The sequence below is a fragment of the Canis aureus genome, chromosome 9 (assembly GCF_053574225.1).
Source record: "Canis aureus isolate CA01 chromosome 9, VMU_Caureus_v.1.0, whole genome shotgun sequence".
Classification (NCBI taxonomy): Eukaryota; Metazoa; Chordata; class Mammalia; order Carnivora; family Canidae; genus Canis; species Canis aureus.
Window position 1 is genome coordinate 17,397,162 of NC_135619.1, and position 21,558 is coordinate 17,418,719.

Here is a 21,558-nt window from a genome sequence, read left to right on the forward strand (position 1 = left end):
ACTTTCCCCAAAAGAGACTGAAATGCAAAGAAATTTACCGAGGCACCCGATGGCAGTTTATCTAATTTCTATTCCAACGTATCAATCATTGGGCCAAAGCAGTTGTAGTATTAACACTTTTGAAAACACATCGTAGAAATGAGGCTGAATGCACTGTAATCTTTGAAGACGATACTCAAAATATTTTCTACTCCAAGCATTAGGTAAAATAGAGGGTTGATGTTCCCCTATCTGGGAATATTCGTGTCTGGGGGGGGGGGAGAAGAAGAAAGAAGGAAAAGTTGTATTTTAAAGGCCCCACTTATCTACCTTAGAAGAGGATTTTTAGCTGCAGGTTTAAAAATGACCATTAAGAAAGAAAATCATGCATGAATAAAAATATCTATTTCAATAGCTTTTTTCCTTTTTTTGCTTCAGGTTCCTGATGGGTCTTTATTCCTCATTGTGTAGTGTGACACCTAGTGGTAAGAGTCAGGCCCAGGCATTTCCTGATTTGTCATGAGGCTTTTGGAAATTTTGGGAGGCGCTGAGAGGCTTGATGACCTGTCCCTGTGGTAGGGATTCCCAAGGAGGTACCATATGATTTTCTGCCACCTAGGAGGCAGTTTTGAATGTGACCCAACGTGTTTTCCTCACTACCACATAGAGCTCTATGTGGTTTAAATCAACAAACGTTACAATTTGGATGATAAAGAACATACTTGGAAATTGGAAAACATGAGCAGCTGGGGCAAAAGAAGGCAGCTAAACTGATGATTGGTTTAGAAAGACATTTATGGACTCTTGGACATTCAGAGTTTGCCCGCCGACATTGTGAAGTTGTTAAAATCTTAGATGACTCATTTTTAAAATGTCATTTGGCTTTTTTTCTTTTTCATGCAAGAGACAGAAGAAAGAGTACATTAACCTCAAAGGGGTTTTATATTTTCGCTCAGGATGTAGCCATAAGGAATGACAGGATGGCCAGTGATGCTCAGTGGGCTTCACTCTGGGCAGGAGCACCCCTGTCGGGGAAGGAGCATTATCAGAGGCCTGAGGGAATGCAGGCCCTTCACACAACCCTCCTGAGAGGGAAATGCACAGTGTGGACTATACCTACTGTCTGAAGTGCCCAACGGCCTAGCAGCAGGGTACATGGGCCAATATATTTGGCTTAACATCATGGACAGGGTGTCCTGTGCCAGTTGTCCTGGCCAATTAAACTAACATTATTTTAGCCCCAGCAACTTAAACTCCTGGAAAGGGCTACCTGTTGCCTGATAAAGCCAGGCGGGGGAAAAAGGGAGCCATGGCACAGTCCTGAAGTCAAGTACACCACTGACAGCCCCACGGTGAAATTCTGCATTTATATTCTGCTTTTGATCCCAGGCCCTGTCTTTTTTCCTCCTCTGGTTATTAGCAAGCACCTCCATCCATCCCTTTCAGAACTTGGAGCCCCCAAGCTCTGGATCTCTCCTGAAGAAAGACCATTAGGACTTTCATTTGTCATGCCTTAAAAGGAACACTGTCAAAGCCTTCATGTGTTTCTTTTGCTACAAATTCTGCAAATTTAACGGGGGATTAAAGCTTTAAAGGGTCTTAAGCGCAAATATCTACCTTTTAGGGGGCAGGCGGGCTCCACAATGGAGTGAGGCCAGCCAAAGGAACGAGTCCAAGGGGAGTTGGTGGCCTCTCTAACAGACTAGACCCAGGAGAGCATGTCCCTCACACTCAGCTCAAACGATTGTTGTCAAGCAGCATTTGAAATTCGGTACTGATAGTCCACTGTTAAAAAAAAAAATTCAGAAAGTGGATTTTGATGTGAAAATTGTAAAACATGAGAATCAAACAAAGTGCAGTTCTGCATCTTCTGGCTAAACTGAGCCCCCGGGCTTTGAGTTTACAACCTCTCTTTCAGCTGACATATGATGTCTTTTTGGTGCTTTGGGGCAAGGCCCCAGCCTTTGGCTCCCTTGGTATTCCAGGGTCTCTGTTCCTCTGTGGAACTGGAGGGGGCACCGAAGTGGTCTGTCCAGAAGGTTTGGCTTGCTCTTGGCAGGCAGGATTGCAATCAGAAGCTCTAAGCCCTGAAAAGAGTAGTTCTCTGCCCCTCAAAAGAACTTTCAAGCATTACACTGTCAAGCAAGTATAACCAATTTGACAAAGTTCTGATTTTTCCCACAAAGACTGTTAAGGTTTTTTTTTTTTTTAATTATTTATTTTAAACTCCTTTTAATAAACATTTTGCTGGATTCCTGCTCTACTCCTGCCCCAACCACGTGCCCAGTCTGCCTGTTGGGTAACTGGCTGTCAGAGGGAGGCCTGCTCATGTCACTCTGGCCCAGATTCCTGGCTCTCCCTTTTCCTTTGTTTGTTGGCAGTAACCAAGCAATATCTATAGGTGTGTGGGGTTGTTCGTGTTCTGTTGTGTTCAGGGCGGAGTAGTTGGAGCAGGGAGATGGGGGTGGAAGCTTAACAGCACACTGCCTCCTTGGCATGCCAGTATATTTGCTATTTCGTCTGGGGTATAAATTCATTCTGAGTTTAGTCAGGGTATGAGGACGCTCAGCACTAGGGCAGTTCCATAGAAGAGCCTGGTACTTAGCAGGACATGGGACATGAATGTTAGGTGCTCCCGGTTCTCAGGCTCTAGAAGCAGGTGCAGGGCTCATGATCCCTCTCAGCATCAGAATTAAAATCTGCCACCAGAAACTATATGTGCACATTTTCCCCTCTCTGTGGTCTAAGGTCTTGGAGATGGTTTAGGACAGAGGTAAACAAGAGCCGTAGTCGCTAAAAGATGTGCTTCAGATTACAAATAGTTAAGAACTTTTATCCTCAGCCCCTTCTCGTAATCATGAGATAATATCTTTCCCAAGCCTCCTTTTAGAGCAGAGCCCCAGATTATGTGGCTAAGTATCAGAAATTGAGGTGAATCTTGGAGGCTTATTTCTGAGGCTGTTAATGGGGGAGACCTAGAAAAATACAGATTCTGAAAGTTATTTTTAGGCTGATTTTTTAAGTACTCAAAGCAGATGAGAGAGTAGGAAGGGTCACAAGCAGAAGCTGTGAGAAGGGAGAGAGGGGGAAATTGGCCTGGAACCTTTTTTCCTTTACTCCAGGTCCCCGCTGTCAGGGTCTAGTCTCATGACTGTGACATGTCCCTCTGGATAAGTCACTTAGCTTGGCTCAGGAATGCTCATTATTTCCTATATCCTAGGGCTGTTTGTAGGCTACAGTTTAGGGATGATTTTACCATGAACACTAGTATTTTCAGAAAGCAAGGTTGATTAATGCATCACCGAATCTTTAAATGTTAATACCTGAAAATTGGGCCAATTTAGAGGAGCAGTTAAATAGCAGGGAGACAGAGAGTAGGGGTGCCCCGAAATTCACTAATGAAAACCCAGGAGGCTAGGGCCTGTGGGTGGGGGTGACAGCACGACTGCAGGACTTGGTTAATCATCCACATGAACACAATGATGGGGAGCGAACAGGGAAGGCCGAGTTCAGGCCAATCACAGCGATGGCCCTGCTGCCTTAAAGGACCCGGATCCACCCCCACGTGGTGGGGGCATCGGGACAGGGAGGTACCTGGAAGGACAAGGACGCACAGGAGAAAGAGGGGGCTATGTCACAGGTCAGGAGCGTGGAGGAGGGGAGTTAGGGAGCCACGGTGGGGGGTTTCCTTCAGGAAAGGCAGCATCCTGACCCCCCCCCCCCCCCAGCAGAGGTGCTGTGGATGGTACTGTCTCCAGCGACACCTTCAGGCCATCTGTGGAATAACTACTCCCTCCGGAGCCCAATTTGCTTGAGGGGATTTTAGGAAAGCGGGATTAAAGACGTGCACCGAGACTGGATATTTAGGTGGGACGATAGTCCATCATTTATCGCAGTCCCGAGGGGAGCTGCGAGTGTTCCTTCTGAAACCCCTGTGGCTGATCAGTTCGTTCATCCTGCTTTCGCAATGACCCCAGCCTGCCCTTCCCGTTCGCAGCCCTCCGGGATGAGCGGGATGAGCGGAGGCCCAGTTTTACCACTGGAGCCTCTCGTTTATGTAAGCGTTTGCTGAACACTTAACAGGGTCGGCTCTTGGTGTGCTTTATCCTGTTTAATCTTCACAACCATTCTGTTAGGCGGCTGTCATTATTTTTGTTTGAAAAAGGAGTTGGAGGGGCACCTGGGTCGCTCAGTAGTTGGGTGTCTTGCCTTCCGCTCAGGTCATGAACCCGGGGTCCTGGGATCAAGTCCCGCATCAGGCTCCCCACAGGGAGCCTGCTTCTCCCTCTGCCTATGTCTCTGCATCTCTCTCTCTGTCTCTCATGAATAAATGAATTTTAAAAATCTAAAAAAACAAAACAAAGGAGTTTGAGGCTTAGAAGGGGTAAGCCACTCACTCACTCAGAAGGCGGAAGTCAGTTGCAAACCTCTCACCCCACACTGCCCCTCCTACTCTTGCTTTTCACCCTCTACAAATGTTGCCTGTTTCTATTTTAAACATCTGCAAAGCTATTGACATAAATCATACTTTTCTATGGTGTTAACATTAATTTTTAAATTGAAACATAACACTTGCACATGACTAAAAATTTGAGTAATATAAAAGGGTTGCAATTATATAATTACATCCTTTTTCAGCACTATTTCTTTTTTCTTTAAGATTTTATTTGTTTATTTGACAGAGAGATATCCAGAGAGCACAAGTTAGGGGAATGGCAGAGGGAGAGGGAGAAGCAAGCTTCCTGCTGAGCAGAGAGCTGGATGCTGGGTTCAATCCTGGGCTCCTGGAATCATGTCCTGAACCCAAGGCAGATGCTCTAACCAACTGAGCCACTCAGGCACCCCTTGGCTACTGTTTCTAATGCACATTTTCATCACATTATTTCCTGTGACAGAGCCTCTAGAAACCTACCATGGCCTGCAGCATGGAGTCTGAATTCCTCAGCCTGAATTAAAAACCCTCCAGAGTCAGACTCTGCCCAGCTTGGTCACTCCTGATCTCCATTTCTCCCCAGCACCAACACTGTTCCAGCTGCTCTGGGCTTCCCTGGGCTATGTCCTTTGCTCCCACACACAATCCAAGGATCAACCTCTTTCTGCTTCCTTGCCAAGGCCTGCCCTTTCCAAGAGTCCTTCCCTGTCCTTCTTTCCCTAGAGAACTCTGTTCTCTTCTGAACCCTCCTAATTCTTATCATCTGTCTTACATACTGGGCTTGTGGTCACGTGTTGCCCTGCAGTGCATAATTATTGCTCATGTCCTGCTTTTGACTCCAGTTAGACACTTAAGAATGTGGAAGAATGTGGAGTGTAATGGTTACTTGCTGAGTGGGGAGGAACACATTCATCTCTTCTGTGTCTCCTTTGTTCACTCCCCTGTTTAAGGCACCGAGTATCCTCTTTTCTTCAGACCTATCATAATTGATTTTGGACTCTTCTTCTCTGCTAATACTTTCCTCCTCATCCAATCAACTTTTCTCCTCTATCTGGAAATCATCTCAAGAACTGCTCAGGTCCAGCTTCTGCCTTGGAATGCGTAAGGTGTTATTCCCACTTTAGAAAGGGAGGAGGCGCTGTGGAATAAAGGCTATTTGGAGGCCAGGAAGTCCAACCAGAGCCCCCAAGGAACACAGCCCTTTGGGGATTAGCACATTTGGAAGAAGAGTGAAGAGATTATAAATAGACCTAGATAGTGCTCCCCCTTCTCTTTTTTTTCCTCTCTTGATGCCCGAGAGTAACCTCTAGTGGGCCCCAGAGTAAGGCGGAAGCTCCCTCTTCAAGGACCTCATCTATTTCCATACCAAAGGTTTTGAGTCCTGCTTACTGCTTCGCCCAGCTCCCCAGGACAAGACACCAAAAAGAAAACTAGGGCAGAAGCTCTAGTTTAGAGGAATAATTGATCACTTGTCTACAATATCCCCTGTGTCAAAAATCCTTTAGGGACGTAGAATGAAGGGAAGGGAGCTGAATGGGAATCAGTCTGGTTGATGGAAAGGTTGCCAGGCAGGATGATGCATCATCAGGATTTTCATCAATGGACTGCAAAGCTGAAGGGCCATAGACACGTGTGGCTGGCTGGAGCCAGTGAAGGTGTAGCTGTCAAAGCCCAGCAACTGGTTTTCAGATGAAGATCTCTGATGGCTTTCAGAAGCAGTAGCATTTCCAACAGCAAATATTGTACCTCAAAAGCTTGACCTAGCATAACAAAACATACAGCTGCTAATCTAATTGGAAAATACAGCCCAGTGCAGTCTGACTCAGGTGACACCTAGAACCATTCATTTCTCAGGTAAATTTTCCTTAAAGAGGAATCCTAGGGAGGACTCTAGGTTTTCCAGTGCAGGCTCCACATCTCAGACTGATCACGAATTTCATTCGTATCACATTGCATATGAACATACATGAAACCATTTGATAAAAGTAGCATGGAGTCGGGGGATGGGCTACTAGACATATTAGATGTCAGGGGTCTTTGCAACTTTCCACTGTCCAGGACTTTGCCTTTTCACTGCAAGTCTTTTTTATTCTCACTTTCTTATTCTCTCAATTTGTCAGGCCAACCCTGGGTGATTCATACTGGCAAGAGCAAGATTGAAAGTTGACATAGTGGTGTGTGAGAGGGTTGCTGACTGTAGGGTGTTGAACTGAGGCTAAAAATAGGTGGAGGTTCCTGGGGCAGCCTCCTTTGTGGCCACAGGCACCACAAAAGGAAAACTCACCAAAGAAAACTTCCCACAAGAGAGGACAAAAGCCCCCACCTCTGTCACCCCTATTGCCCCACAGAAAAGACTCGAGGTGATGGTGAATTTGGTACTTTCAAAATGTCACAGCTCCTACAGAGAGGCTCTTACTCCTCACCCCTAGCCCTCAGATTGGAGACTTTCCCTTTGGGTAAATTCACTTTCTTAGTTCCTGCTCTAGGATCAAACACAAATGTCTGTCTCTAACTGCCCAGAGCCACGTTTAGTCAAATTGATTAAAATAATCTGAAACACTGACACACATGGCTAATATGAGGAAAGAAATCTCCAAAGAAAAAAGTACTATATATATATTATATATATATTATAGTTCTATATATATATCCATATATATAGTTATATATATTATATATACATATAAAATCAATGTGTCAATCATTTTTAGTACTTATTTGTGTCAGGTACTGTGTGGGGCTCTGGAGTTACAGAGGAAATAAAATAGGGGTCCTGTTCTCAAGAGTTTATGGGCTGATAGAGAAATAAGTAAATGAGTGATTCTAGTAAAGAGTGATAAGGGCTATGTTTGTGGTAAGAACATGTGCTCTGGGATCCTGGAACAGAGGAAACCAGGGAAGACTGGGACAGTTAGTCAAAGATGGCTTTTGAGGGACAAGTGTGAGTTAGTCAGAGAGGGTACGAGGGTATGCCAGAGAAAGTTGAGTCTGTGGCAAAGCATGGAGGTGTGAAACACCTTGGTGTTATATGTGCAGCTTGATGTATGGTAGAGAAAAATGAGAAGATTAGGCAGGAAGAAGATGGTATGTGGCCATGTGACTGAGCAGAGAAGCTGGAACAGCAGCCTGGAAGCCGCTAAGGGAGTTTATATGGTAGCTATCAGTAGTGTGAGTTTCAGAAGGACAGTGTGGCAGACAGGCTGGAGTGTGTGAACCATGAAGCCAGTGACCAGTTAAAGGCATTGATTGAAAAGTGAAGAAGAGAGTTGGGTAAAGAGAGATATAAGAACAAGGGTCTGCCAGTCATGGTGACTGGATGTGAGGGAAGGAGAGAGAAAGCCTCTGGGAGCTCTCAGTTTCTGACCTGGGCTGCTTCGTGGAGAGACAGGAGGCAAAGTGGGATGGGGGAAAGAGGATGAGTTCTGTCTTGGACATGTTGAGTTGAGGGCCTGCTGGAAACAGAACAGATGATTTAGTGTGGGGAGTTCTAAGAGAATGAAATATCTTAAAGTCATCAGCTTATTCGAGAAATAAAGTCAGGGTAAAGACAAAGCCACCCAAGAATTGTGTGTAATTTCAAGATCCAAGACAGGAACACCAGCATATAAGGAGTGGGCTGAGGCTAAGAAGCCAGTAGAGGAAACTGAGAAAGAACATCCAGCAGAAAAAGGGGGAAACAAAGAGAGAGGGCTGTCCCAGATGCTGGGAAAGGCAGCTGGCACAAGAAGATGGTCCTTGTAAAGAATGTTGAGTGTGAATTGCTCACTAATTCAGGCTTTTCTGAGAAGAAAAAAACCAGGATGAAAGAAAGGAAAGTTTCACTTGAGGTATGATGTTTACTTACTTACAAATACACAATTACAAGGCTAAGGGGAACTTCAGGGATGTGAGTTTAAGAATTATCAATAGGATATTGAAAGCATGTAATAAAAATTTAGCATCTCTTTCATTTTGTAGGTGAACAGATGGAAGTAGGTGAAGGAATGAACCAGTCACCCAATTAAATCAGGACTTGAATCCAGATCTCTAGATATTTAGCCCACAGCAATTCCTTTAGATCAGTGGTGGGTTCTCAAATGTCAGCTTGCATTAGAGTCACCTGGAGGGCTTTTAAAACATGGACTGTGTCAGAAAATAAGGAATGAATTTTATTATGTATGTTTGTAGTTTTAATTTAAATTCTAGTTAGTTAATATTTAGTGTAATATTAGTTTCAGGAGTAGAATTTAGTGACTCATTACTTACATGTAACACCCAATGCCTATCACAGCCCATCACCCATTTAGTCCATTCCCCTCCAGCAGGTGTCTGTTCTCTATTGTTAAGAATCTGTTTTATGGGGAAGCCTGGGTGGCTTAGCAGTTGAGCATCTATCTGCCTTTGGCCCAGGGTGTGATCCTGCAGGCTCCATGCAGGGAACCTGACATGGGACTTGATCCTGGGACCCTGGAATCACACCCTGAGCCAAAGGCAGATGCTCAACCACTGAGCCACCCAGGCATCCCTGCCTCCCCAAGATTCTAATCCAGAAGGTCTGGGGTGGTGTTTAAGAATGTATTTCCTACAAGTTCCACGTTGTCTATTTCTTCTGGCCTGGGACCACTTTGAGAATGACTGTGCTATATACATCTTTGTCTCTAAAGCAAGTGCTTGAGGAGTCTAGAAAGAAATTAAGTCTCCTGGGTTGGTTGCTTAATCATTCTTTAACCCTCCTTAGAATATTAATTTGCTCATAAAGAATATTTTCTTTATGTGAATCAGAGTGTCTTTGTGGAAAGTCTGAATATGGAATGGAACTTTACTCAAAACTCTGTTTTGAGCACTCACACTGTTCTAGACACTCTGGTAGGCATCAGAGATACAGTCAGAACTCTGCCCTCAGGGAGAGTCCCTTGTTGTAGGATACATGAATATACTAGATCAATGAGTGAAATATATAATTGGTTAGTGAGAGTGAAGAAAAGAAAAAGTAATTCAGGAAAAAAGGATAGAAATGTCAGGGCAACAGAACATGTTAAAATTGGGGGGGCACCAGTCTGAAGAATGTGAGACTCTTGATCTTTGGGTTGTGGGTTTGAGCCCCATGTTGGGTGTAGAGATTACTAAGAAAAAGCTTATGTTGGTTTTTTGTTTGTTTTTTAAGATTTATTTATTTATTTGACACAGAGAGAGGGCAAGCACAAGCAGGGGGAGTGACAGTGGGAGAGGAAGAAGCAGGCTCCCCACTGAGCAGGGAGCCCAATATGGGGCTCTTGAGCCCAGGACCTTGGGATCTTGACCTGAGCTGAAGGCAGATGCTTAACTGACTGAGCCACCCAGGCGCCAAAAAAATAAATTATTATAAAAAAAAAAGAGGACTTGTTAATATTTTCCAGAAGGTGGATAGGAGGATGAAAGGATAACATTGACAGGAGCTCTGAAGGATGGGAAAGAATGAGTGGTGTATTTAGGAGAAGAATGGTCTGCATAGTGTTCAGTGAGTGCAAAGGCCCTGAGGTGGGAACACCCTTTGAGGAGCAGCAGGGACTCAGTGTGAGTGACCTAGAGTGAGTCAGGGGAAGAGTAATAGGAAATGAAGTCAGAGATAAATGTTAGGGTCTTAGGGATTGATTTTTCCACAACATTTAGGCAATTCCTCCATAAGGTATCATTCTGTTTCTCTTGTACTAAAATACTATTTCCTTTTGAGGGAACACTGGCTCCCAAACTTGAGCTCTGGCTCTCCCAGTACTGAGATCTCATTAGTGAAATCTCATTAGTGGCTAATGAGTTTGCTCTGCTGCTTGTTTTACCAAAACAATTGAATACAGACCAGTCTGGAAAGACCAGTATAGAAGGAAATACGTTTCTTTGGTTATCTTTTATGTGTATCTGTGTACTACCCGATTCTCTCCCTCCCTAAACCACCCCCCGCCCACCCCCACCCCACCCCACTCCACCCCACCCCCTATCTCTTCACTAAATTCCAAGAGAATTGCCCTGGCAATGTCTTCTGCATTTTTTCTGTATTACATGCTACATTGTGTGCACTTCTGGGAAAAGTTGACCCCACCCATATGAGTCGTGGGCGGTGGCTCAGACCTTTAGTTTGTCAGCCTCCACTCTTTTTATGGTCAAGCCTTTTGGGGCTGGCCCATCCCACAACCACCTGTACTGGATGAAAACTATTCCTTAACACATTAAAGGACAGGCTAGCATGTTTGTCTTTCTGGCAGATTACTGAACTAATATTCAAAGAGCGAAATCCTAAAAGTAACAGTTGCCACAGTTAAAGGCAAACCATGAGGCTGGATGGATCACTGTTGTAAAAGTTTTGCATTTTTTAGAAAAAGATTGTATTTATTTATTTGACAGAGAGAGAGAGAGAGAGAGAGCACAAGCAGGGAGAGCAGCAGGCAGAGGGAGAGGGAGAAGCAGGCTCCCCACTGAGCAGGGATCCAGATGTGGGACTTGATCCCAGGACCCTGGGATTGTGAACCAAGCTGAAGAGCTGAAAGCAGACACTTAACTGACTGAGGCACTCAGGTGCCCCAAGTTTTGCATTTTTTTTGTTCTCACAAAAACAATGTGACCTGGCATAGAATTGAATATGAGGCACAGTGAAGCACCTGACTGTCGTCTGCGGAGCCTGGAGCTGGATCCTGCGCAAATACCAGGACTGAAAAGCTGTGGTCCTGGGACCCCTGGTTGGCTCGGTGGTTGAGTGTCTGCCTTTGGCTCAGGGCATGATCCTGGAGTCCGGGGATCGAGTCCCACATTGGGCTCCCTACATGCAGACCGCTTCTTCTTCTGCCTATGTCTCGGCCTCTCTCTGTGTGTGTCTCTCATGAATAAATAAATAAATCTAAAAACAAAAACAAAAACTATGGTCTTGGCCCCAAAGAGGTGTATGTCCTAAGCCTCTGAGAACAGACGAGATGTTTATGAGGATTCACATTTTCACATCAGCACATGAGAAATATTTTCCAGCAGAACAAAAGCAAATTCTGAGCTTCCCTCACAATTTGGTTTTGAATCTTCAGAGACGACATTTGTTTCCGAAAGCAGAAAAAAGTTTTTTTTTTAAAAAAAGATTTTATCGGGATCCCTGGGTGGTGCAGCGGTTTAGCGCCTGCCTTTGGCCCAGGGCGCGATCCTGGAGACCCAGGATCGAATCCCACGTCGGGCTCCAGGTGCATGGAGCCTGCTTCTCCCTCTGCCTATGTCTCTGCCTCTCTCTCTCTCTCTCTCTCTGTGTGTGACTATCATAAATAAATAAAAATTCAAAAAAAAAATCTAAAATCTTAAAAAAAATAAAATAAAATAAAAAAAATAATAAAAAAAGATTTTATTTATTTATGCATGAGAGATGAGAGACACAGAGAGAGACAGAGACATAGGCAGAGGGAGAAGCAGGCTCCCCGTGGGGAGCCCGATGTGGGACTTGATCTCAGGACCCTGGGATCATGCCCTGAGCCAAAGGCAGATGTACAACCACTGAGCCACTGAGATGCCCCCAGAAGATAGTCTTGAAGCCATGTTTACTCACGATCAAATTATCTGTGGGTAAAAAAGGATGAAGTATTTGATTGAAAGACACATAGTTTTCATCAATGACTTTTTTCTTTCCAGGTTTGAATTGGCTCTTAGTGGCCCACACAGAGTAGAGGGGTGACTTTCTGTAGGTGAGGTTCCCTGCTTCTCTAGAGCAGGGCCCGCACATAGGCTGCTCCTAGGGTCTGAGGGCCTTTTGGGGGAGGGACAATTATTTTGTTGATCCCTAGAATCTTAGATGGTAGGGGCTGAAGTGTCCTTTAGGGTCATTTTGCCAACGACCCCGTCTGTGCTTAAAGCATGCCTCAGTATCCTTACCAAGTGGTCTAGAAACTTTGGTAAAACAACTCTAGGTTTGGGATCCCTGGGTGGCGCAGCGGTTTGGCGCCTGCCTTTGGCCCAGGGCGTGATCCTGGAGACCCGGGATCGAATCCCACATCAGGCTCCCGGTGCATGGAGCCTTCTTCTCACTCTACCTATGTCTCTGCCTCTCTCTCTCTCTGTGTCTATCATAAATAAATAAAAAATTCAAAAAACAAACAAACAAAAAAAACAACTCTAGGTTTGTACTTAGGAATCGTATTAGGTGAGGCATGAGACCCCAATTTCATTTACTCAGGAAGGCCTTTGTGTAGGAGATAAGTTTTGATGCAGGTTAATCTGTCCAGTTCAAATGTAATTCAGTTCAATTAAACGAGAGGAAGAGGAAACTTGACTAATGCTTCTTTTCTTTTGCCAAATGAAACAATACTGTCGATGGAGAATTAAGAATATCTTTTTGGAAAATAACTAAATGGCAAGCACCCTATATTCGTTTTCCCTCCTGATGAAAAAAACAACCCCAAATGTCTGACCGCAAGATCCTACTAATGCTTTAACAGTGCCCCACACCCCCAAAAGTCATAGTTTCTTGTCTCTACCAACAAAAACAAATTTTATGGCCCAGTCTTTACATGAATCACTCTGTGAAAATGATACCAAATGTAATAACCCCAGACAGCTGCAATTATCTAAATGTTTCCCTGTTAGCCATTTGAATGGCTAAAGCTTAATAATCAAATCAGAGGGAATGCTAATTGAAATCTAATAGAGCTTACATCCATGTGATTAGGTATCAGAGTTTGATTCCAATATTGTTAAATTACAGACAAGGCCCATCAAATCACACTAAAAATAGATATTGTAACCTCAATGGCAAAAGGAGATGGATTGTTTCAATAAACAGAGATCAAACTGGAACCGGTTTATACGGTGTCACCGCCACCTACTGATAACTTAGTGGAACTGCAGAGACCGTCTTTCCTTGGAAGTGGGGCACAGCCGTTTGTTTCTATTTTCCCAACCCAAGAAGTTTCTTGACAATGGAGTATATGAATAATGATCATTTCTGGAAGAAAAGACCAAGAAGATTCCAGCTGTGAGGGTGTATGTTGACAAGAACTAGAGGTTAAGTTGGACGGACTCAGGACCAGATAATGGACTGCTGCTGACATATGGCTAGAGAAAGGAGTCCTAATAATCCCTGGGTCCCAGGTCACTTCTTTCCCACTCCCCACCCCCATCCCCAGTTCTGCTCATGGAAGCTTCACTTACTGTTGGTAACACCTCTAGAATAGATAACATTTACTGAATTTCTACTCTAATATGAACACAGTCTGAAAATCCTGCCAAGTAATAAAAATATAAATTGTGATCCCTCCCTCAGGGAGTTTATAATCAGTTCTATGGAGAATTAGAGAGAAACACAGGCGACCATATACCAGCACTTGTGGACTGACTTTTGTCATAGAATAGTCTCCTAAGATAAAATGCGTAGGATGTAAACTTTTGGAGGCTTTGCATGTGCACCAATGCCTTTGTTCCACATTCGTGCTTGAGACAGTTTGCCTAGACAAAGTATACTTTCCTCTCACTTGTTGAATGACTAGGGAAGCTTGATTTGTAAAATATATGCCCCTGGAATGTGAGAGGCAGTAGAGGGAGGGCAAATCAAATTGCTTAATTCACCACACAGAAACTTAAAAACATAAAGACTAAAGTTTACACGTATGCATACTGGATTTGGCCTAAATTAGCTTTGATCTTTCTTTTTCAAAAATTTTTTGATAAAATACACAAAACATAAAAATTTTCATCTTAATCACGTTTAAGTGTACAGTTCAGTGTATTGATTATGTTCATACTGTTAAGCAACCATCACCACGGTCCCATCTCCAGAACTCTTTTTATTTTGCAAAACTGAAACTGTGTCCCCCTCCCCTCAGTCCCTGGCAACCACCATTCTACTCTTTGTCCCTATGATTTAGACTACTCTAGCTACCTCATGTAAATGGAGTCATATAATATTAGCCTTTTTGTGGATGGCTTATTTCACTCAGCATAATGTTCTCAAGATTCATCCATGTGTAGCGTATGTCAGAATTTCCTTCTTTTTAAAAGCTGAACATTCCACTGTATATGTATACCACATTTTGCTTATTTATCTGCTCATGGGCCCTTGGGTTGCTTCCATGATTCAGTGATTGTGAATTATGCTGCTATGAACATGGGTGCACAAATATATCTTTGAGAATCTGCTTTCAATTCTTTTAGGTATACATTCAGAAGTGGAATTGCGGAATCATATGCTAAATCTGTTTTTAATCTTTTGTGGAACTGCCATAATGTTTTCCACAGTGGCTGCACCATTTTGCATTCATACCAACGGTGCACAAGGGTCCCAATTTCTCCACATACCTGCCAACATTTTTTATATCAAATAATAAAAAAAACCTTTTTAAAGTATGCTCCACTCCCAATGAACCCTGAGATCAAGAATCCCATGTTCTTTTTTTTTTTTTAAAAGATTTTATTTATTTATTCATAGAGAGAGAGACACAGGCAGAAGGAGAAGCAGGCATCATACAGAGAGCCCAACATGGGACTCGATCCAGGGTCTCCAGGATCACGCCCTGGGCTGCAGGCGGCGCTAAACCGCTGCACCACCGGGGCTGCCCAAGAATCCCATGTTCTACCAATTAAACCAGCTAAGTACCCCCGCCTTGGATTTTTTTCATAGTAGCTATCCTAATGAATATGAAGTGCTATCTCACTGTGGTTTTGCTTTGCATTTCCCCAATGATTAATAGTGTTATGCTCTTTTCATGTGCTTATTGGCCATTTGAATATCTTCTTTGAAGAAACGTTTAAGTCCTTTGCCCATTTTTGAATCAGCTTATTTCTTTGTTGTTTAGTTTTAGGAGTTCTCTATATATTTTGAGTATTAGTTCCTTATCAGATACATAATTTGCAAATATTTTCTCCCATTCTATGGATGCCTTTTCATTCTGTCACAAAAATCTCTTTTGTGGAGGGGATAACAAATTGCTTTATTTGAAGGAATGGTACAAATGAAAGAACTTAAGTGTTTATTTTGGTAAGACCTATAGAAAAGGTAAAGGTTACCCCAACATGCATGCACTGCCTTGGTGACCAGGGAATTCACCGCCATGTGTGACTCCCTGGTCATACCAGACACTCTACCATGCCAGATTCTTATGTAAGTTGGCTTTGTGGTCATCCAATTCTTTGATGGATTTTACCTGCTAATTCGGGTAATGACTCTCAGTGAAGTCACATAAGTGGGGCTTTTTTGCCAGTGGTTAGTTTGGGCAATTCCAGTAGTGACTGATTCACACTTTCCAAGTAGAATGCATACTCCATCGCATTCAGCCTGTTTTCCCAGTCCTCACGGTACGGTTTCTTGATATCCTTGAGGAAGATCTGGTCATTGGTCCTGCAGCTTTGTCAGTTTCTCAGCATGTTGTCTCTCCTCATGAGATTGGTGAAGAAAACATTTGATGAAGTTCTTCAAAGTCACAGCATCAAAGTCAAAGTAGTAAGATGTGGATAGGTAGATGTAGGAGGTGTAGAGCCCCAGGTTGATCTGGCAATTGACAGTGGCCTCTGAGTGCTGGTAGTATTTCCAGCCCACCAATAAGGGAGACTCAGAAGTCATGGTGGGCAGCTGAAGCGAGGCAGCTGCCCCATGCTGAAGTAGAGTGCTGGCCTTCCTGTGAGGAGGTGCTGAGAGCTGGCTCTGTGGAGCCAGTGGGGGTGAAGGGTTAGTGCCTGTTCTCTCTATGCCCTGCTGAAGCAGGAAACTATGGCAACTCTCAGGGAAGACCATTGAAAGTACCCTTGGATGCACAAAAGTTTTACATTTTCATGAAGTCCAACTTGTCTCGTTTTGTCTGTTGTTGCCTGGGCTTTTGGTGTCATATTTAGAAATCATTGTCAAATCTAATGTCATGAAGCTTTTGCTCTGTGGTCTCTCCTAAAAGTTTTGTTTTAGGCTTTAGTTTAGGTTGGTGATCCATTTTGTATACAGTGTTGGGTAAGGGTCTAGTTTTCCCATCACCATTTCCCCCATTGAATGAGGAAAAGGCCTTGGTACTCTGGTCAAGAATCAATTGACCATATAGGAGAGGGTGTATTTCTGGGATCTCTATTCAATTCCATTGGTCTCTTTGTCTACCTTTATGCTTGTACCACGCTGTTTTGATTACTGTAGTTTTGTAGTAAGCTCTGAAATCAGGATGTAGGAGACCTACAACTGTTCTTTTCAAGATTATTTTAGTTATTCTGTGTCCCTTGCAATTCCATATGAATTTTAGGATCAATCTTTTCTATTTCTGCAAAAAATGTCATTGGGATTTTGATAGAGATTGCATTGAATCTATAGATTATTTTGGGTAGTGTGGACATTTTAATAATAAATCTAATTCATGAATATGGGCTTTAGGTTTGAAATGTTTCAATTTATGTTTCAATTTATTTGTACCTTTAATATCTTTCAGCAGTGTTTTTTAGTTTTCATTGTTTAAGACTTTTACCTCCTTAGATAAGATTATTATACTCTTTTTGATGCTATTGTAAGTCTGTTTTTAAAATTTTCCTTTTCAGTTTGTTCAATATTAGTAAATAGAAACTCAACTGATTTTTATATGTTGACTCTATATCCTGTTGTTTTGCTGTATTTATTAATATAATGAATTAGTTTTTGTCAAACTAATAGGTTTTTTGGTATGAAATCTTTATGGTTTTCTACAAATAAAATCACATTACCTGTAAATAGAGATAATTTTATTTCTTTCTTTCTGATTTGGATGTTCTTTTGTTCTTTCTTCTAATTGTTCTGGCTAGAGCTTCTAGTACTATGCTGTGTAGAAGTGGTGAATGCATCATTGCCTTGTTCTTATCTTAGAGAAAAAGCTTTCAGCATTTCACCATTGAATATGATGTCCTCTTGGGTTTTTCATATATGGCTTTTATTATATTGAGGTAGTTTCCTTCTATTCCTAGTTTTTTTTTTATCATAAAAGAGTGTGGAATTTTTATCAAGTGTTTTTGCTGCATCAGTTGAGATTATCTTGAAGGGTTTTTTTCCCTTCATTCTGTTAATATGGTGTATTACACTGATCAATTTTTGTATATTGAACCATCCTTGCATTGCAGGACTAAATTCCACTTGGCAGTGATGTATAATCTTTTAATATGTTGTTGAATTTGGTTTGCTAGTATTTCTTGAAAATGTTTGCATCAGTGTTCATAAAAGATAACAGTCTGTAGTTTTCTTTTTCTGTAGTGTCATTGGCTCACTTTGGTATCACAGAGATGCTGATCTCATAAAATGAGATTGGAAGTATTCCCTCCTCTTCAGTTTTTTGAAGTTTGAGAAGGATTGGTATTAGATCTTTAAGTGTTTGGTAGAATTCACCACTGAGCAATCAGGTCCAGGGCTCTTATTTTGGGGGGAAGGTTTTTGATTACTGATGCAATCTCCTCACTTGTTATAGGTCTATTTAGATTTTCTTTTTTTCTTATTTTGACTTGGCAGGTTTTGTGTTTTCTAGGAATTTATCCACTTCATTTAAGTTATCCAATTTGTTGCCATACAATTGTTCATACTATTCTTTTATAATCCTTTTTATATCTGTAGATTTAGTAGTAATGTCCCCACTTTCACTTATTTTAATTTTGTTTTTTAAGTAATTTGTATCTCTTTTGTCCTAGTCAATCTAGCTAAAAGTTTGTCAAAAATTTGATTTTCATTTCCCTGATGATGAACATCTTTTCTTGTGTCTGTTGGACATCTGTGCGTCTTCTTTGGAGAAATGTATGTTCATGTCTTCTGCCCATTTTTAAACTATTTTTAAAGACTTTATTTTCTTATGTGAGAGAGACAGATAATGAGAGAGAACACATGAGTAAAAGGGAGAGGGAGAAGCCCCAATGTGTGTCTTGATCCCAGGACCCTGGGATCATGACCTGAGCTGAAGGCAGATGCTCAACTGACTGAGCCACCCAGGTGCCCCTTTTCTGCCCATTTTTAAAATGGATTATTTGTTTTTTTTTTTGGTGTTGAGTTGTATCAGTTCTTTATAGTTTCGGATACTAACCCTTTATCAATATGTCATTTGCCAATGTCTTCTCTCATTCTGTGGGTTGGCTTTTAGTTTTGCTGATTGTTTTCTTCATTGTGTAGAAGCTTTTTATTTCAATATGGTCCCAATAGTTGATGTTTGCTTTTGTTTCCCTTGCCTCAGGAGACATATCTGTTACTATGACTGATGTCAGAGAAATTACTGCCTTTGTCCTCTTCTGGGATTTTGATGGATTCCTATCTCACACTTATGTCCTTAATCCATTTTGAGTTTGTTTCTGTGCATGGTGTAAGACAGTGGTCCAGTTTCATTCTTTTGTGTGAAGCTGACCAGTTTTCCCAACACCATTTGTTGAAGACTTGCTCCAATCTCATATTCTTGCCTCCTTTGTCAAAGATTAATTGATCATATAATTGTTGGCTTATTTCTGAGCTTTCTATTCCATTCTGTTGATCTATGTGTCTGTTTTTGTGCCAGTAACACACTGTTTTGATTACTAGCTTTGTAAGATAACTTGAAGTCTGGAATTGCAATACCTCCAGTTGTTTCTTTTTCTTTTCTTTTCTTTTTTTAAAGATTTTATTTATTTATTTGAGAGAGAGAGAGAGTGCACAAGCAGGGTGAGAGGCAGAAGGAGAGGGAGGAGCAGACTCCCCACTGAGCAGGGAGCCTGATGCAGTCGGGCAGGACTCAATCCCAGGACCCTGAGATCATGACCTGAGCCCAAGGCAGATGCTTAACCAACTGAGCCACCCAGGCACCCCTGTTTTTCTTTTTCAAGATTGCTTTGGCTATTCAGGGTCTTTTGTGGTTCCTTTTTTTTTTTTTTTTTCAAAGTAAGAAGAAAATCTTTATTTGAAATAGGTTTGATACGTGTGCTACAGAACAGGCTGGTTCTAGCAAATAGTTTCATTTCAAACCTGTACTGATGTATAAATTAGACATTATTTGGGAATGATTAATTTCTGCTAAAATGTAGATTGAATCTAACGTTATGCCAATTTTTACATTTATTGTAGACCCTATTTTAGCACTAGAGGTTAAATTTTCATCACCAAAAAATGAGAATAACCTTACAGCTACCACTAAGGTAATGAGCTGTGAAATTAATTTCCCAGTATTGCTTTGAAAATATACCCCTAGGTTGTAATGAGAAATTCCAACTCCATCCAAATGTGTGATTTCCCTGGAATTCTTCAGTCATCATCTACTGTTGGCTTGATTGTCACTCCTCTTCTTATTTGACCCCAACCAATTAAACACCAATGTTTCTCAACTCTTCGGCTAAGGGCAATTTTTTCTCCTACTTCTGTGCACACAGGATTAGTCAAAACGATTTTGCCCAAATCAGCCTTGACTGCGCTAACTCTTCCTCCTGTTGACAGGGATCCTATGTTCACCATGAGCACTTCATTCTTAGACAGCTTTTGCACTTTTGCTGCTTTCTTGTCTCCTTCAGTACGTACACCTAGAAGCCGTCTGAGTAAGAAATAGGAGATTTCCAATTCTGTGAAGATCTCTGGTAAAGCTCCAACTGCACCAAGTACCTGTCCCACCATTCTGTCAGCCCGGCACAAAGTAGGGTCAATTTTTGTTCCCACTCCAATAAGACCTCCTGGAGCAGCATATTGAAGATCATTATGCTCTGCAAAAAGTGACACGATTTTGGAAAAGATCGGTTTACACATGAGTTTTCCTTCACTATCTTTGGAGACAATACCAGGTCTGACTTCTATCTCCTGGCCCACCTTTAATACTCCTTTTAGAATACTACCACCAGCTACACCACCCTTAAGGTCATCAACTTCACAGCCAGGTTTGTTGACATCAAAGGACCTAATAACAATAAGTCGGGGTTCTGAAGTAAAGTCTCTTGGGGGTACTGGAATTTTCTTCACTATGTACTCACAGACAACTTCAATATTGTATTTCAGCTGAGCAGAAATTGGAATAATAGGAGCTCCTTCTGCTACTGTGCCTTGTACAAATGCAAGGATCTGTTCATACTGTTCCTTAGCCTGACTTTCTTTTACCAAATCAATTTTATTTTGTAAAATTAAAATATGCTTCAGTTTCATGATTTCTATAGCAGCCAAGTGTTCAGAAGTCTGAGGTTGAGGACAAGACTCATTACCAGCTATCAACAGAAGAGCTGCATCCATCACTGCTGCACCGTTTAGCATAGTAGCCATCAAAATATCATGGCCAGGACAGTCAACAAAGGAAACATGTCTGACTAATTTAAAATTCCCTTTGGTCCCTGGAATGTCTGTAGGAAATTCATCTGGTGTACTACTTCCACAGGATCTGTAACATTCTGGCCGAGGACAACTTGGGTCGTCAAGTTTATAAATCTTAGCATTAGCATATCCAAGCTTGATTGTAATATTTCTTTCTAGTTCATTTTTGAACCTGACAGTGTGAACTCCAGAAATAGCTTTTACAACTGTGGATTTCCCATGAGCCACATGACCAATTGTACCTATATTAATTGTGGCTTGTCTGCTGATAACTTCGTGTGAAAGTGGAGTCAACTTGGTAACATCCAAGGTGGCGAGATCCTGGCGAGAAAGGTGCGGCTGCCCCAGAGTCACTCCAGCCTCGCCCCCCGCCATCTTGCTCCGAGAGGAAGGAAGTCCTCTTTTGTGGTTCCATGCAAACTTTAAGATTGTTTGTTCTAGTTCTATGAAAAATGCTGTTGGTATTTTGATAGGGATTGCATTAAATATGTAGATTGCTTTGGATAGTATAGACATTTTAACAATATTTGTTCTTTCCACTGTATACTTAACATATTTTATAATTTTGTCAACTATAGTTCAATAAAAATAATAATAAAAATCACTACAAAATAAGCATAATTCTAAAACATTAGTAAAAAAAATTACCTCATGTCCTGAACAATTTTTTTAATTCTTACTACATAAGTGAACTTTATCACATTGAATCATGATAATCAGTGAGTTGGCAGTCAGCCTATGTGTAGATGGCCTTCTACTGTGTAATTTGAACAGCAACAAAAATAATCCTTCTTCAAAAATATCTCCTTTGGTACCAAAATTTGGTATTGCTCTCCATTCCTATGCAAATTAACATCCCACTATAAGGTTTTGGGTAATTGGATACTAATATTGATTGTTTCTCCCAACAGTGGTTCTCAAACTTGAGCATTCCATAACAATGATTGAG

General features: G+C 41.8%; 1 pseudogene; it reads right to left on the reverse strand.

Moving 5' to 3' along the window:
• Positions 1-19,206: 19,206 nt before the first annotated feature.
• On the reverse strand, positions 19,207-21,004 carry LOC144320455 (eukaryotic translation initiation factor 2 subunit 3, X-linked pseudogene; annotated as a pseudogene).
• Between the last annotated feature and the right edge of the window lie 554 nt (positions 21,005-21,558).